The sequence below is a fragment of the Pseudophryne corroboree genome, chromosome 6, assembly GCF_028390025.1.
Source record: "Pseudophryne corroboree isolate aPseCor3 chromosome 6, aPseCor3.hap2, whole genome shotgun sequence".
Taxonomy (NCBI): domain Eukaryota; kingdom Metazoa; phylum Chordata; class Amphibia; order Anura; family Myobatrachidae; genus Pseudophryne; species Pseudophryne corroboree.
The window spans coordinates 671633047-671648714 of NC_086449.1; the positions used below are offsets into that span (position 1 = coordinate 671633047).

Here is a 15668-nt window from a genome sequence, read left to right on the forward strand (position 1 = left end):
ATGCGAATGTGGCGAATATACCTTTATTCCCTGCATTTCTGGCTCATACTATTTGAATGAGCTTTTCACTAATCCAAACTGTCCCAGTTTGAGGCTGGCAGTTTTTTTATCTGCAGATTTGTTTTATCTCCAAAACCAATTACCTCTTTTCCATCTGTCTCCTAACATGCATGGGCTACAGTCAGAGATCACTAAAGCTCTCTTCCATCTGTCTCCTAACATGCATGGGCTACAGTCAGAGATCACTAAAGCTCTCTTCCATCTGTCTCCTAACATGCATGGGCTACAGTCAGAGATCACTAAAGCTCTCTTCCATCTCTCTCCTAACATGCATGGGCTACAGTCAGAGATCACTAAAGCTCTCTTCCATCTGTCTCCTAACATGCATGGGCTACAGTCAGAGATCACTAAACCTCTCTTCCATCTGTCTCCTAACATGCATGGGCTACAGTCAGAGATCACTAAAGCTCTCTTCCATCTGTCTCCTAACATGCATGGGCTACAGTCAGAGATCACTAAAGCTCTCTTCCATCTGTCTCCTAACATGCATGGGCTACAGTCAGAGATCACTAAAGCTCTCTTCCATCTGTCTCCTAACATGCATGGGCTACAGTCAGAGATCACTAAAGCTCTCTTCCATCTGTCTCCTAACATGCATGGGCTACAGTCAGAGATCACTAAAGCTCTCTTCCATCTGTCTCCTAACATGCATGGGCTACAGTCAGAGATCACTAAAGCTCTCTTCCATCTGTCTCCTAACATGCATGGGCTACAGTCAGAGATCACTAAAGCTCTCTTCCATCTGTCTCCTAACATGCATGGGCTACAGTCAGAGATCACTAAAGCTCTCTTCCATCTGTCTCCTAACATGCATGGGCTACAGTCAGAGATCACTAAAGCTCTCTTCCATCTGTCTCCTAACATGCATGGGCTACAGTCAGAGATCACTAAAGCTCTCTTCCATCTGTCTCCTAACATGCATGGGCTACAGTCAGAGATCACTAAACCTCTCTTCCATCTGTCTCCTAACATGCATGGGCTACAGTCAGAGATCACTAAAGCTCTCTTCCATCTGTCTCCTAACATGCATGGGCTACAGTCAGAGATCACTAAAGCTCTCTTCCATCTGTCTCCTAACATGCATGGGCTACAGTCAGAGATCACTAAAGCTCTCTTCCATCTGTCTCCTAACATGCATGGGCTACAGTCAGAGATCACTAAAGCTCTCTTCCATCTGTCTCCTAACATGCATGAACTACAGTCAGAGATCACTAAAGCTCTCTTCCATCTGTCTCCTAACATGCATGGGCTACAGTCAGAGATCACTAAACCTCTCTTCCATCTGTCTCCTAACATGCAATGGGCTACAGTCAGAGATCACTAAAGCTCTCTTCCATCTGTCTCCTAACATGCATGGGCTACAGTCAGAGATCACTAAAGCTCTCTTCCATCTGTCTCCTAACATGCATGGGCTACAGTCAGATCACTAAAGCTCTCTTCCATCTGTCTCCTAACATGCATGGGTTACAGTCAGAGATCACTAAAGCTCTCTTCCATCTGTCTCCTAACATGCATGGGCTACAGTCAGAGATCACTAAAGCTCTCTTCCATCTGTCTCCTAACATGCATGGGCTACAGTCAGAGATCACTAAAGCTCTCTTCCATCTGTCTCCTAACATGCAATGGGCTACAGTCAGAGATCACTAAAGCTCTCTTCCATCTGTCTCCTAACATGCATGGGCTACAGTCAGAGATCACTAAACTTCTCTTCCATCTGTCTCCTAACATGCATGGGCTACAGTCAGAGATCACTAAACCTCTCTTCCATCTGTCTCCTAACATGCATGGGCTACAGTCAGAGATCACTAAACCTCTCTTCCATCTGTCTCCTAACATGCATGGGCTACAGTCTGAGATCACTAAAGCTCTCTTCCATCTGTCTCCTAACATGCATGGGCTACAGTCAGAGATCACTAAAGCTCTCTTCCATCTGTCTCCTAACATGCATGGGCTACAGTCAGAGATCACTAAAGCTCTCTTCCATCTGTCTCCTAACATGCATGGGCTACAGTCAGAGATCACTAAAGCTCTCTTCCATCTGTCTCCTAACATGCATGGGCTACAGTCAGAGATCACTAAACCTCTCTTCCATCTGTCTCCTAACATGCATGGGCTACAGTCAGAGATCACTAAAGCTCTCTTCCATCTGTCTCCTAACATGCATGGGCTACAGTCAGAGATCACTAAAGCTCTCTTCCATCTGTCTCCTAACATGCATGGGCTACAGTCAGAGATCACTAAAGCTCTCTTCCATCTGTCTCCTAACATGCATGGGCTACAGTCAGAGATCACTAAAGCTCTCTTCCATCTGTCTCCTAACATGCATGGGCTACAGTCAGAGATCACTAAACCTCTCTTCCATCTGTCTCCTAACATGCATGGGCTACAGTCAGAGATCACTAAAGCTCTCTTCCATCTGTCTCCTAACATGCATGGGCTACAGTCAGAGATCACTAAACCTCTCTTCCATCTGTCTCCTAACATGCATGGGCTACAGTCAGAGATCACTAAAGCTCTCTTCCATCTGTCTCCTAACATGCATGGGCTACAGTCAGAGATCACTAAAGCTCTCTTCCATCTGTCTCCTAACATGCATGGGCTACAGTCAGAGATCACTAAAGCTCTCTTCCATCTGTCTCCTAACATGCATGGGCTACAGTCAGAGATCACTAAACCTCTCTTCCATCTGTCTCCTAACATGCATGGGCTACAGTCAGAGATCACTAAAGCTCTCTTCCATCTGTCTCCTAACATGCATGGGCTACAGTCAGAGATCACTAAAGCTCTCTTCATATTCAAGGATATTTGTAACATTTCAGCAGAACATTCTCTTATTACAACTTACTATACTTCAATGTACCTGTCCTGCTGACACCAAAAAAAAACAAAAAACAACAGCATTACTTTATAGCGTAATTACTTTGCTTCTTTATTATTGCTCTCTCACTGTAATATTCATTATTCTTCCTATATAAACAAAACAGGTTCATGTGACTCGCATTCATAATTTGATTTTAGCTGTTTAACATGTTCTTTCATGTAGTAATGAAATATCTGACATTAACAGTACAGAGCAATGCTTGCCAGAGCTGCTACAATAGTGCCACATGTGTGCAGAGCCATCCTCTCTGACAGCTAGAACATCCAGATCTTTTCCATTTTGGCAACCTACACATGTGGACAAATGTATCAGTGATACTGGGCCTGATGCCAATTTTGTAAGCAAATCCGAAGTTTTACATACAACACCAAGGCTTGGGGACCTGCGTCTGCACAAGACACGTTCTAAACATGTGCAGAACAGGTCCTGCAATATCGCTAGCAGCCCCCCTCCCCTCATCCGCAGCATGACTGACAAGTTGCAGCATTTGGGGGGCATGTCATCCTCGTTTTGTAGGTGTGCCATGGTCTGGGTCTGCATCGTTGGACGCAGACTTCCTGGATCTGGCTGACTGGATCCAAAGGCCAGTCTGAGTAAGCTGGTCGCAATGGTGATCCGATGCTGTATGCTACACTGGGATCTCGCAGATGCATGCAGGAGGCGACTATCTCCTGCAGATGCCTTCTGCTGAATTCACATTTTATTTGTACGGTACTGCACAGACGCTTCCCTACCTCTGTGCAATACCTTACAATCAAAATCAGGGGGACTGTCACTAGAGTCTCAGGCAAAGCCGTCAGGTCATCGGGGCAGTATTCAATTGTTTGGGCACCCATAGTTTTTTGGGATGCGGTTAAGATACCGGCTGTCGGGGTTCCAGCAGTCAGAATACCGTCAGAATGTCGACGCCAGAATCCCAACAGAGTCAGACCGAAGGTGGAATTCCAAAAGCCGGCATCCCGACCGTACGTATAGTGGCAAGGTTAGGGCCGGAGGAGGGGGGGTAGGTTTAGGCACCACCTAGGGGGGTACTAGGGTTAGGCTGGGGGGGGGGGATTAGGGTTAGGATGCAGGAAGGAGTGTTAGGGTCAGGCACTACTTCGGGAGGTTAGGGTTAGGCACTGAAGGGGGAGGGTTAAGGTTAGGCTATGGGGAAGGGGCGGTTAGGTTTAGGCACCACAGGGGGAAGGAGGAAGGGTAGGGTTAGGCTGCAGGAAGTGAGGGTTAGGGTTAGAGAGTAGGGGAGAGGAGATAACATACTAACCTTTCCCCTGTGGTGATTTGAATGATCGGGATGCTGGTGTTGGCACCCCGTTCGGCAGTCAAACATAGTGAACCTGTTTTTTTTGCACTGATCGTGCCCAGAAGTGACAGATTCAACTGTGTGAAAAGTCCCATTTGGGTGCCCAACTGGGACACTTTTTGCAGATTTCTGCTTGCCACCAAAAGAAATGCCCAATTGAATTGCCGCTTGCGGGTGTCCTCTAGTGGCGAGCGCCAAAATAATAAGTGAATTGCTTGCATTGTATAAATGTGATGCTGTGAATCTTTCCATTGTATATTATGGCCCACACGTTGTGAATCTATTTTTTGCAACTATTTTTCCTAAATACTGTTTGTCAGCCTTACCGCATTGCTGACAAGTCAGGGCACACACTTTTTGCTTTGTTAGAAATAACAGCATAAATCAGTGTACTGTTTATTCTGATGCCATGCGATGATCTGCTGAGTTTCATTTTCTGCTTACATACCATTCTCCTATTATACCGCTCCTACAGTTGTTACTCACACTCTGAATGACTCTCTCATATCTATATACTACTAGCTGGAGTACCTAGTATCTATATACTACTAGCTGGACAACAGCATCGATATATCACCCTGGGAGATTCCTGGTACTGCAGATGGTTTGGCAGTGAATAGGTCCCAAGCTCCGGATGCCCAGTTCCACACAGGAACACACAGCTCCTCACAATGGGGGTAATTCATACTTGCCTACATTGTATGTCTCCTCTCCGGGAGAAGCCCGGAGAGGAGACGCTGCAGTAGTCTTCGGGGGGCGGGACCGGATGGTGACATCACCAAGCCCCGCCCCCACATCGGCAAATGCCGCGATTCACGGGTCCGTGGGAAGGGGGCAGAGCTAAAATGACGCTATTTACGTAATTTTAACCCGTTCCCCACCCGACGGACCCGCAAAAATGGGAGATTTTCTCTTCATCCTGCTCGCATCACTAAGGTGCGAGCAGGATGCGGGAGACCTACGCACTCTTCCGGGGGAGCGGGGGTACCCCAAAAAACGGGAGCCTCCCGCAGCTTCCGGGAGAGTAGGTAAGTATGGGGTAATTCCAAGTTGATCGCAGCAGGAAATTTTTTAGCAGTTGGGCAAAACCATGTGCACTGCAGGGGAGGCAGATATAACATGTGCAGAGAGAGTTAGATTTGGGTGTGGTGTGTTCAATCTGCAATCTAATTTGCAGTGTAAAAATAAAGCAGCCAGTATTTACCCTGCACAGAAATAAAATAACCCACCCAAATCTAACTCTCTCTGCAAATGTTATATCTGCCTCCCCTGCAGTGCACATGGGCCCTCATTCCGAGTTGTTCGCTCTGTAAAAATCTTCGCATCGCTTTTTTTCGCTTAATGCGCATGCGCAATGTCCGCACTGCGACTGCTCCAAGTAAATTTGCTATGCACTTAGTAATTTTACTCACGGCTTTTTCATCGTTCTGGCGATCGTAATGTGATTGACAGGAAATGGGTGTTACTGGGCGGAAACAGGCCGTTTTATGGGCGTGTGGGAAAAAACGCTACCGTTTCCGGAAAAAACGCAGGAGTGGCCGGAGAAACGGAGGAGTGTCTGGGCGAACGCTGGGAGTGTTTGTGACGTCAAACCAGGAACGACAAGCACTGAACTGATCGCAGATGCCGAGTAAGTCTGAAGCTACTCAGAAACTGCTACGAGGTGTGTAATCGCATTATTGCGAATACATCGTTCGCAATTTTAAGATGCTAAGATTCACTCCCAGTAGGCGGCGGCTTAGCGTGAGCAACTCTGCTAAAATCGCCTTGCGAGCGAACAACTCGGAATGACCTCCATGGTTTTGCCCAACTGCTAAAAAATTTCCTGCTGCGATCAACTTGGAATTACCCCCAATGATAGTCCGGTCCTGGAGTACAATACTGTACATACAAATACGTGAGCCACGCTTCATAAAGCGTGGCTCACGTATTTGTGTGTATTCCTGTGTGGAACTGGGCATCCGGAGCTTGGGACCTATTCACTGCCAAACCATCTGCGATACCAGGAATCTCCCAGGGTTATATATCGATGCTGTTGTCCGATGGAGTCAATTGTTATATGCTGTTTTAACTTGAGTGTTTTGTAAATGCAATCTGTAAATTAAATGTTTCCATTTTAAAAGATTGCTACACTATGGGGGTAATTCCAAGTTGATCGCAGCAGGAAATTTTTTAGCAGTTGGGCAAAACCATGTGCCCTGCAGGGGGGGCAGATATAACATTTGCAGAGAGAGTTAGATTTGGGTGGGTTATTTTGTTTCTGTGCAGGGTAAATACTGGCTGCTTTACTTTTACACTGCAATTTAGATTGCAGATTTAACTCACCACACCCAAATCTCTCTCTCTCTGCACATGTTATATCTGCCTCCCCTGCAGTGCACATGGGCCCTCATTCCGAGTTGTTCGCTCGCTAGCTGCTTTTAGCAGCATTGCACACGCTAAGCCGCCGCCCTCTGGGAGTGTATCTTAGCTTAGCAGAATTGCGAACGAAAGATTCGCAGAATTGCGAATAGAAATTTCTTAGCAGTTTCTGAGTAACTCCAGACTTACTCAGCCATTGCGATTAGTTCAGTCAGTTTCGTTCCTGGTTTGATGTCACAAACACACCCAGCGTTCGCCCAGACACTCCCCTGTTTCGTCAGACACTCCCGCGTTTTTCCCAGAAACGCCAGCGTTTTTTCACACATGCCCATAAAATGTCCAGTTTCCGCCTAGAAACACCCACTTCCTGTCAATCACACTACGATCACCAGAACGATGAAAAATCCTCGTTATGCCGTGAGTAAAATACCTAACTTTTGTGTAAAATAACTAACCGCATGCGCTCTGTGAACCTTGCGCATGCGCAGTAAGCGACTAAACGCAATATAGCGAAAACCGGCAACGAGCGAACAACTCGGAATGACCGCCATGGTTTTGCCCAATTGCTAACAAACTTGCTACTGCGATCAATTCAGAATTACCCCCTATGTCTGGCAATTTTTAGTGTCCCCAATCATCCCCAATTATACGAGGGAAAGGAGACACGGTATCTTTCAGGTTTACCTTAAAGCACTTGAAATAACTGTGGTTGAGGAAAATCCTGGAGAATAGAGATCTACATCTATATTTTCTACCTTTTCATAGAAGGAGTCCGAGAGGATTTTATTTTGGTGAATCAGTCCTTTTACATATGTTACACTGTGGTGTTTTTATAAATTAATGTGGTATTTGGAAAGCGCTTCTGGTCTTGTACAATATTTTTCTCCTTTCCCAGATTGTAAGTCAGATGTGTCCCAAGTTTGGTGTAAAGTGTTCCAGGCCTTCCACAGTTATGCTGTCTGCTGACATACTCTGTGCTGCTAATCCCCCCTAGGGGTGCTAGCAGGGCCGGTGCTAGGGTGTTCGGTGCCCTCCTGCAAACTATAAATTTGCGCCCTCCCATACTTTACTAAAGGTCAGCTCGCGGCTACGGTGCAATGCACACAGCAGCAGCGTCGCCTACGCACATAATGTACACAGCAGCAGCGTCGCCTACGCACATAATGCACACAGCAGCAGCGTCGCCTACGCACATAATGCACACAGCAGCAGCGTCGCCTACGCACAGTGCACACAGCAGCAGCGCCGCCTACGCACATAATGCACACAGCAGCAGCGTCGCCTACGCACAGTGCACACAGCAGCAGCGTCGCCTACGCACAGTGCACACAGCAGCAGCGTCGCCTACGCACATAATGCACACAGCAGCAGCGTCGCCTACGCACAGTGCACACAGCAGCAGCGCCGCCTACACACATAATGCACACAGCAGCAGCGTCGCCTACGCACAATGCACACAGCAGCAGCGTCGCCTACACACATAATGCACACAGCAGCAGCATCGCCTAATGCACACAGCAGAGGGTCGCCTATGCACAGCGCACACAGCAGCAGCGCCGCCTACGCACAATGCACACAGCAGCAGCGCCGCCTACGCACATAATGCACACAGTAGTGGTGCCACACACACACATACATCAGTGCAAGCCTACACACACACACACACACACACACACACACACACACACACACATAAGTGCAAGCCTACACACACACACACACACATAAGTGCAAGCCTACACACACACACACACACACATAAGTGCAAGCCTACACACACACACACACACACATAAGTGCAAGCCTACACACACACACATACATCAGTGCATGCCTACACACACACACACACACACACATAAGTGCAAGCCTACACACACACACATACATCAGTGCATGCCTACACACACACACATACATCAGTGCAAGCCTACACACACACACACACACACACACACACACACACACATACATACATCAGTGCAAGCCTACACACACACACACACACACACACACACACAAACACACACATCAGTGCAAGCCTACACACACATACATCAGTGCAAGCCTACACACACACACACACACATCAGTGCAAGCCTACACACACACAGACACATCAGTGCAAGCCTACACACAAACACACACATACATCAGTGCAAGCCTACACACACACACACACACACACACACACACACACACACACATATATCAGTGCAAGCCTACACACACACACATATATCAGTGCAAGCCTACACACACACACACACACACATATATCAGTGCAAGCCTACACACACACACACACATATATCAGTGCAAGCCTACACACACATACATCAGTGCAAGCCTACACACACACACATCAGTGCAAGCCTACACACACACACACACACGCACACACACATCAGTGCAAGCCTACACACACACACACACACACTTACTCTCCCTCCGGCCCAGGTAACAGCAGATCACCATTCTGTTACATGCAGCCCTGGCCGGGTCCCGTCCGTGTAGCTCCTCCCCCTCAGGTCCATGCAGCTCCGCCCCTATAAGTCTATGTAGCTCCACCCCCTGATACTGTGTGGCTCCGCCCACTTTTTAGGCCGTTATTGTCCTTATTGTGAGGGAGCTGCGGAATCCAGTGTCAACAACATTCAGCTGGGAAGCAGAGCAGGGAGAGCGCCTCTTCCTCCTGGCGCCTACCTGCTCTGCATCCCTTTGCTGAGCGGGTTGCGCCGGCACTGGGTGCTAGGGGTGTCTGACCCCCACAGTGTTTGTTCCCAGAGTGTAAGTCGTATGTGTACCAAGTTTGTTGTAAATTGCTGCAGGTATTCCAGAGTTATGCTGTCTGCTAAAATACTCAGTGCTGCTGCCTCAACAATAGGGGTGCTAGGGGTGTTTTCCCACCGCAGTGTTTGTTCCCAGACTGTGAGGCATATGTGTACCTATTTGTGAGTACATGGCTCCAGCAATTCAGGAGTTATGATGTCTCCTGATACACTCTGTGCTGCTGTCTCCCCTCCTGGGGGTGCTAGGGATGTCTAATTTGTTTAGTTGCCTCCGCTGTGTTTTAATATACTTGTATGTGAAATTTTACGATCTTTGCTTCTAAACTGTGGATTTGTATAGCAAGACAGTGATACAAATCTTCACTTACATAGTAGATTATTGCTACAAGGATTTTTTTACATTTACTTTTTCTGTTGCTTCTTTGTGTGTATGGTTTGTATTTTGTTTGTTTAACTTTTCAGTAAAAAGGCAAAAAAAAAATAAGTCTGTTTATGCAGAGTATTGGGATTTTCTCCCTCCGATACTGCAAACGGACCAGCAGAAAGTCACTAATACCCCTTTCACACTGCCAATGCCGGATCCCACCCGGGAATTGGAAACGGGTCCTTCCCAGGTGGGATTCGGCATTGGCAGCTGCTGCAGGCTTCCCCGACCCGGCAATATGCCGGGCGGGTTGCCATAGCAGCGGGGGTGGAGCCGGCAGTGGGGGCGGAGGTGGAGGCGGCACTGGGAGATGAGATCATCTCCGCGCCGCCTCTCCCTGCTGTAGTAAACGGGTCCCGGGACACATCGACCCGGGAGCCCGTTAACGCAGCCACTGACCCGGTATTCAACCCGGGTATAACACTGCTTTATTCCCAGGTTGAATTGCTGAGTCAGGTGACCCGCAATTTTGGCGATGCCCCTTTCACACTGCAGCCCGACCCGTGTCAATACCGGGTTATTTGTGCGGTGTGAAACGGGTATAAGCTACTCTACCTGCCACATATAGTAGAACATACAGCAAGCTATAAAGTATATGCCCAGTTTTAAAAGGTGTATGATAAAGATAACATAGTAACATAGTATCTAAGGTTGAAAAAAGACAATTGTCCATCGAGTTCAACCTATTTGTGGTCTCCTACGCACGATTACTTTGTATAAAATTTTGACTGAAGTTGCTGACTGCCGTTACGTTTTACCCCTCTTTTTTTATAATAACCATAGTGCGTGACTATGCCCCGTAACCCTGGATATCCTTATCCATTAGGAATTTATCTAACTCATTCTTAAAGGTGTTGACTGAGTCGTTCATTACAACTCCCTCAGGCAGGGAATTCCAAACACGTACCGTCCTTACCGTAAAAAAGCCTTTACGCCGTATTGTGCGGAATCTCCTCTCCTCTAACCTGAGCGAATGTCCACAAAAGATGACAGATATGACTGTGATTACTCACATGTTATCTTACAGCAACTGCAATAAAGAATCCCCTCATCCCATTTCACACAAAACATGCTTTGTGAGTTATTAAATCATTTATCTAAGCATTGTGTGGAGTTTCCCAGATCTAGTGCAATTATTTATGCCGGCTGCATACTACTAAACTGGCAGCAAATCAGCATATGCCTTATCAGTAATAAGACCAACAATAAGGAATAACAAGTAATGAACAGAGCATTTTGCTGTAAGATGCTTTGTCAAGATAAAGAGTTACTGCTGAAATATTAAGATCATTAATCATGCTCTCCAAACTGTGAAAATAATGTACTAGATTTATCAATCAATAAAATCCCATTGAAACCTCCATGCGGAAAGCCTATCTGTCCTTTGGTGGTCATTCCGAGTTGATCGCTCGTTATTTTTTTTTGCAACGGAGCGATTATTCGCTAATGCGCATGCGCAATGTCCGCAGTGCGACTGCGCCAAGTAAATTTGCTATGCAATTAGGTATTTTACTCACGGCATTACAAGGTTTTTTCTTTGTTCTGGTGATCGTAATGTGATTGACAGGAAGTGGGTGTTTCTGGGCGGAAACTGGCCGTTTTATGGGAGTGTGTGTAAAAACGCTACCGTTTCTGAGAAAAACGCGGGAGTGTCTGAAGAAACGGGGGAGTGTCTGGGCGAACGCTGGGTGTGTTTGTGATGTCAAACCAGGAACGAAACTGACTGAACTGATCGCAATGGCAGAGTAAGTCTCGAGCTACTCAGAAACTGCAAAGAAATTTCTATTCGCAATTTTGAGAATCTTTCGTTCGCAATTTTGATAAGCTAAGATTCACTCCCAGTAGGCGGCGGCTTAGCGTGTGCAATGCTGCTAAAAGCAGCTTGCGAGCGAACAACTCGGAATGAGGGCCTTTATTTCTACTTAGCTCTTTGCCCCAGTTTTCAATATATTGCTTATATGGTCCAAATAGCATTTTTTCTCTGGGAAACTGAATGTTCAATCAGTAGAGAACCTGGAGATCACCACAGTGTCGGACTGGGGCATGAAGGGCCCACCGGGGGAATTCAGTGGTAGGGGCCCATATTTATGGGCGTGACTAGTCTCTAGAGGGAGTGTGGCCAGCTGCCACAGTGGCATGGCTAACCATTAGTGAGTGTATGGTCTGGCCCTCTTGATAAATATATATAGTAACTACTGCTAGTGCATGCATGCTAATGTACCAGACTAATAATAGCAATGCACCGTAAGAAATGCACCAGTATAAGGTAACATATGTATAATTTGTAATTCAAGTGTACAGCCTGGAACATGATCTCTAGAGATGGGCCTCCAGGCAGTGGGGCCTACCGGGGATTTCCCCTGTGCCCCTGTGGGATCACCAACATGGCACTGATCGCAAATTTTATATATATATATAATTACCTACCGGTAAATCCTTTTCTCGTAGTCCATAGAGGATGCTGGGGTCCACATTAGTACCATGGGGTATAGACTGGTCCACTAGGAGCCATTGGCACTTTAAGAGTTTGAGAGTGTGGGCTGGCTCCTCCCTCTATGCCCCTCCCACCAGACTCAGTCTAGAAACAGTGCCCGAAGAGAAGGACATCTTCGAGAGAAGGATTTAGCACAGACAGTGGCGAGATTCATACTAGCTCACACACATAAGGCAAACCAAGCTAACAAGCTTGGAAACTCAGCAACCACTGAAACAGTACTTACCAAGTAACAATGCAGTACTTAACTAAAAACAAAGCAGTACTGAACCACTGAAAACCACTGCAGGAAAAACGAAGCGCTGGGCGGATGCCCAGCATCCTCTACAGACTACGAGAAAAGGATTTACCGGTAGGTAATTAAAATCCTATTTTCTCTTACGTCCTAGAGGATGCTGGGGTCCACATTAGTACCATGGGGATGTACCAAAGCTCCCAGAATGGGATGGAGAGCGCGGAGGCTCCTGTAGAACTGATTGACCAAACTTAAGGTCCTCAGAGGCCAAAGTATCGAACTTGTAGAACTGTGCGAACGTGTTCGACCCAGACCAAGTAGCCGCTCGGCAGAGTTGTAAAGCCGAGACACCCCGGGCAGCCGCCCAGGAAGAACCCACCTTACGAGTAGAGTGGGCCTTAACAGACGTAGGACACGGCAAGCCTGCCATAGAATATGCATGCTGGATAGTGAACCTGATTCAGCGAGAGATCGTCTGCTTAGAAGCAGAACAGCCAATTTTCTTGGGATCATACAGTACAGAGAGTCCGATTTTCTGTGACGAGCAGTCCTCCTCACATAGCTTTTTAGAGCCCTTACAACATCTAAGGACTTTGGTGCAATTGAGGAGTCAGTCGCAACTGGCACCACAATAGGTCGGTTGCTATGAAATAGCAACACAATCTTCGGAAGAAACTGCTGACGTGTCCGAAGCTCAGCTCTATCTTCGTGGAAGGTCAAGTATGGGCTTTTACATGACAAAGCCCCCCAACTCCGACACACGTCTAGCAGAAGCTAAGGCCAACAAAGTGACAGCATTCCACATGAGAAACTTGACCTCAACCTCCTGTATAGGCTCAAACCAGCCCGACTGGAGGAACTGCAACACCATGGTAAAATCCCAGGGTGCCGTAGGCGGTACAAAGGGAGGTTGGATGTGCAGCACTCCCTTCAAAAAAGTCTGAACCTCAGGGAGGACAGCCAACCGTTTCTGGAAGAAAATGGATAGGGCCGAAATCTAGACCTTAACGGATCCTAACCTCAGGCCCATATCTACACCTGCTTGCAGGAAGAGGATAAAACGTCCCAGTTGAAACTCCACCGTAGGAAACTTCTTGGACTAACACCAAGATACATATTTTTTCCAAATACGATGGTAATGTTTAGACATTACTCCTTTCCTAGCCTGTATCAGGGTAGGTATAACCTTGTTCGGAATGCTTTTCCGAGCTAGTATCTGGCGTTCAACCTCCATGCCGTCAAACGTAGCCGTGGTAAAATCTTGATAGGCGAACGGCCCCTGCTGCAGCAGGTCCTCCCGAAGAGGAAGAGGCCTCGGCTCTTCTAGCAGTAGATCCAGAAGATCCGCGTACCAAGACCTTCTTTGGCCAGTCTGGAGCAATGAGGATCGCTTGAACCCTTGTTCTCAATATGAGCTTTAGTACTCTTGGAATGAGTGGGAGTGGTGGAAACATGTACACCGACTGGAATACTCACGGAGTCACTAGGGCGTCCACCGCCACTGCTTACGGGTCCCTCGACCTGGAACAATATCGTCAAAGCTTCTTCTTGAGAGGCCATCATGTCTGTTTGGGGTACACCCCAAAGATTTGTTACCTCCTTGAATACCTCCGGATGGAGACCCCACTCCCCTGCATGGAGATCGTGTCTGCTGAGGAAGTCCGCTTCCCAGTTGTCTACTCCCGGAATGAAGATTGCTGACAGCGCCAACGCGTGTTTTTCTGCCCAGAGGATGACTCGTTATCTCTGACATTGCAGCTCTGCTCTTCGTTCCGCCCTGTCGGTTTATGTAAGCCACTGTCGTTACATTGTCCGACTGCACTTGAATGGCACAATTTCTCAGAAGATGGGCCGCTTAGAGAGGACTGTTGTAAATGGCTCTTAGTTCCAGAATGTTTATCGGTAGGCCGGATTCCAGACTTGACCACCTTCCTTGGAAAGTTTCCCATTGATCCAGTCCTGAATCCCGAATCTGCGGCCCTCCAGAAGGTGAAGTAATTGTAGCCACCAGAGGAGTGAAATCCTGGCCTTTGGCGACAGACGTATTCTCTGGTGCATGTGTAAATGAGATCCCGATCACTTGTCCAGGATATCCAGTTGGAAGGACTGAGCATGAAACCTCCCGTACTGCAGAGCCTCGTAAGAGGCCACCATCTTCCCCAGAAGGCGAATGCACTGATGAACCGATACCCGGGCTGGCTTCAGGACATCCCGGACCATTGTTTGTAACACCAACGTATTTTCCTCTGGAAGAAACACCCTCTGCACTTCCGTGTCGAGGATCATTCCCAGAAGGACAACCTCCAGGTTGGTTCCAAATGTGATTTTGGAAGATTCAGAATCCAACCGTGTTCCCGGAGTAGATGGGTCGTGAGAACTATGGACTGTAACAGCTTCTCCTTGGACGATGCCTTTATCAACAGATCGTCCAGATATGGAAATATGGCCATCATTCCGAGTTGTTCACTCGCTAGCTGCTTTTGGCAGCCGTGCAAATGCTAAGCCGCCGCCCTCTGAGAGTGTATCTTAGCTTAGCAGAAGTGCGAACGAAAGGATCGCAGCGCGGCTACAAAAAAAAAGATTGTGTAGTTTCTGAGCAGTTCCAGACCTACTGCTACCTTGCGATCACTTCAGACTATTTAGTTCCTATTTTGACGTCATGAACACGCCCTGCGTTCAGCCAGCCATGCCTGCGTTTCCCCCGGCATGCCTGCGTTTGTATCTAACACGCCTGCGTTTTTTCCACACACTCCCCGAAAACGGTCAGTTACCTCCCAGAAACGCCCACTTCATGCCAATCACTCTGCGGCAAGCAGTGCGACTGAAAAGCGTCGCTAGACCTTGTGTGGATCTACTTCGGCTGTTGTGAAAGTACATCGCGCGTGCACGTTGCGCCGCATGCGCAGAAGTGACTTTTTTTGCCTGATCGCTGCACTGCGAACGAAAACAGCTAGCAAAAAACTCGGAATGACCACCTATGTTCACTAGAGATGAGCGCCGGAAATTTTTCGGGTTTTGTGTTTTGGTTTTGGGTTCGGTTCCGCGGCCGTGTTTTGGGTTCGACCGCGTTTTGGCAAAACCTCACCGAATTTTTTTTGTCGGATTCGGGTGTGTTTTG

At 47.5% G+C, this 15668-nt stretch overlaps 2 protein-coding genes across 7 annotated transcripts in view; one reads left to right on the top strand and one right to left on the bottom strand.

Moving 5' to 3' along the window:
• Positions 1 to 15668, bottom strand: part of DOCK2 (dedicator of cytokinesis 2) — a 1781615-nt gene that overhangs the window by 154171 nt on the left and 1611776 nt on the right. The gene's annotated exons all lie outside the window — the stretch shown is intronic.
• LOC134933211 (ERV-BabFcenv provirus ancestral Env polyprotein-like) overlaps positions 1 to 15668 on the top strand; it is a 447012-nt gene that overhangs the window by 70014 nt on the left and 361330 nt on the right. The window lies entirely within an intron of this gene.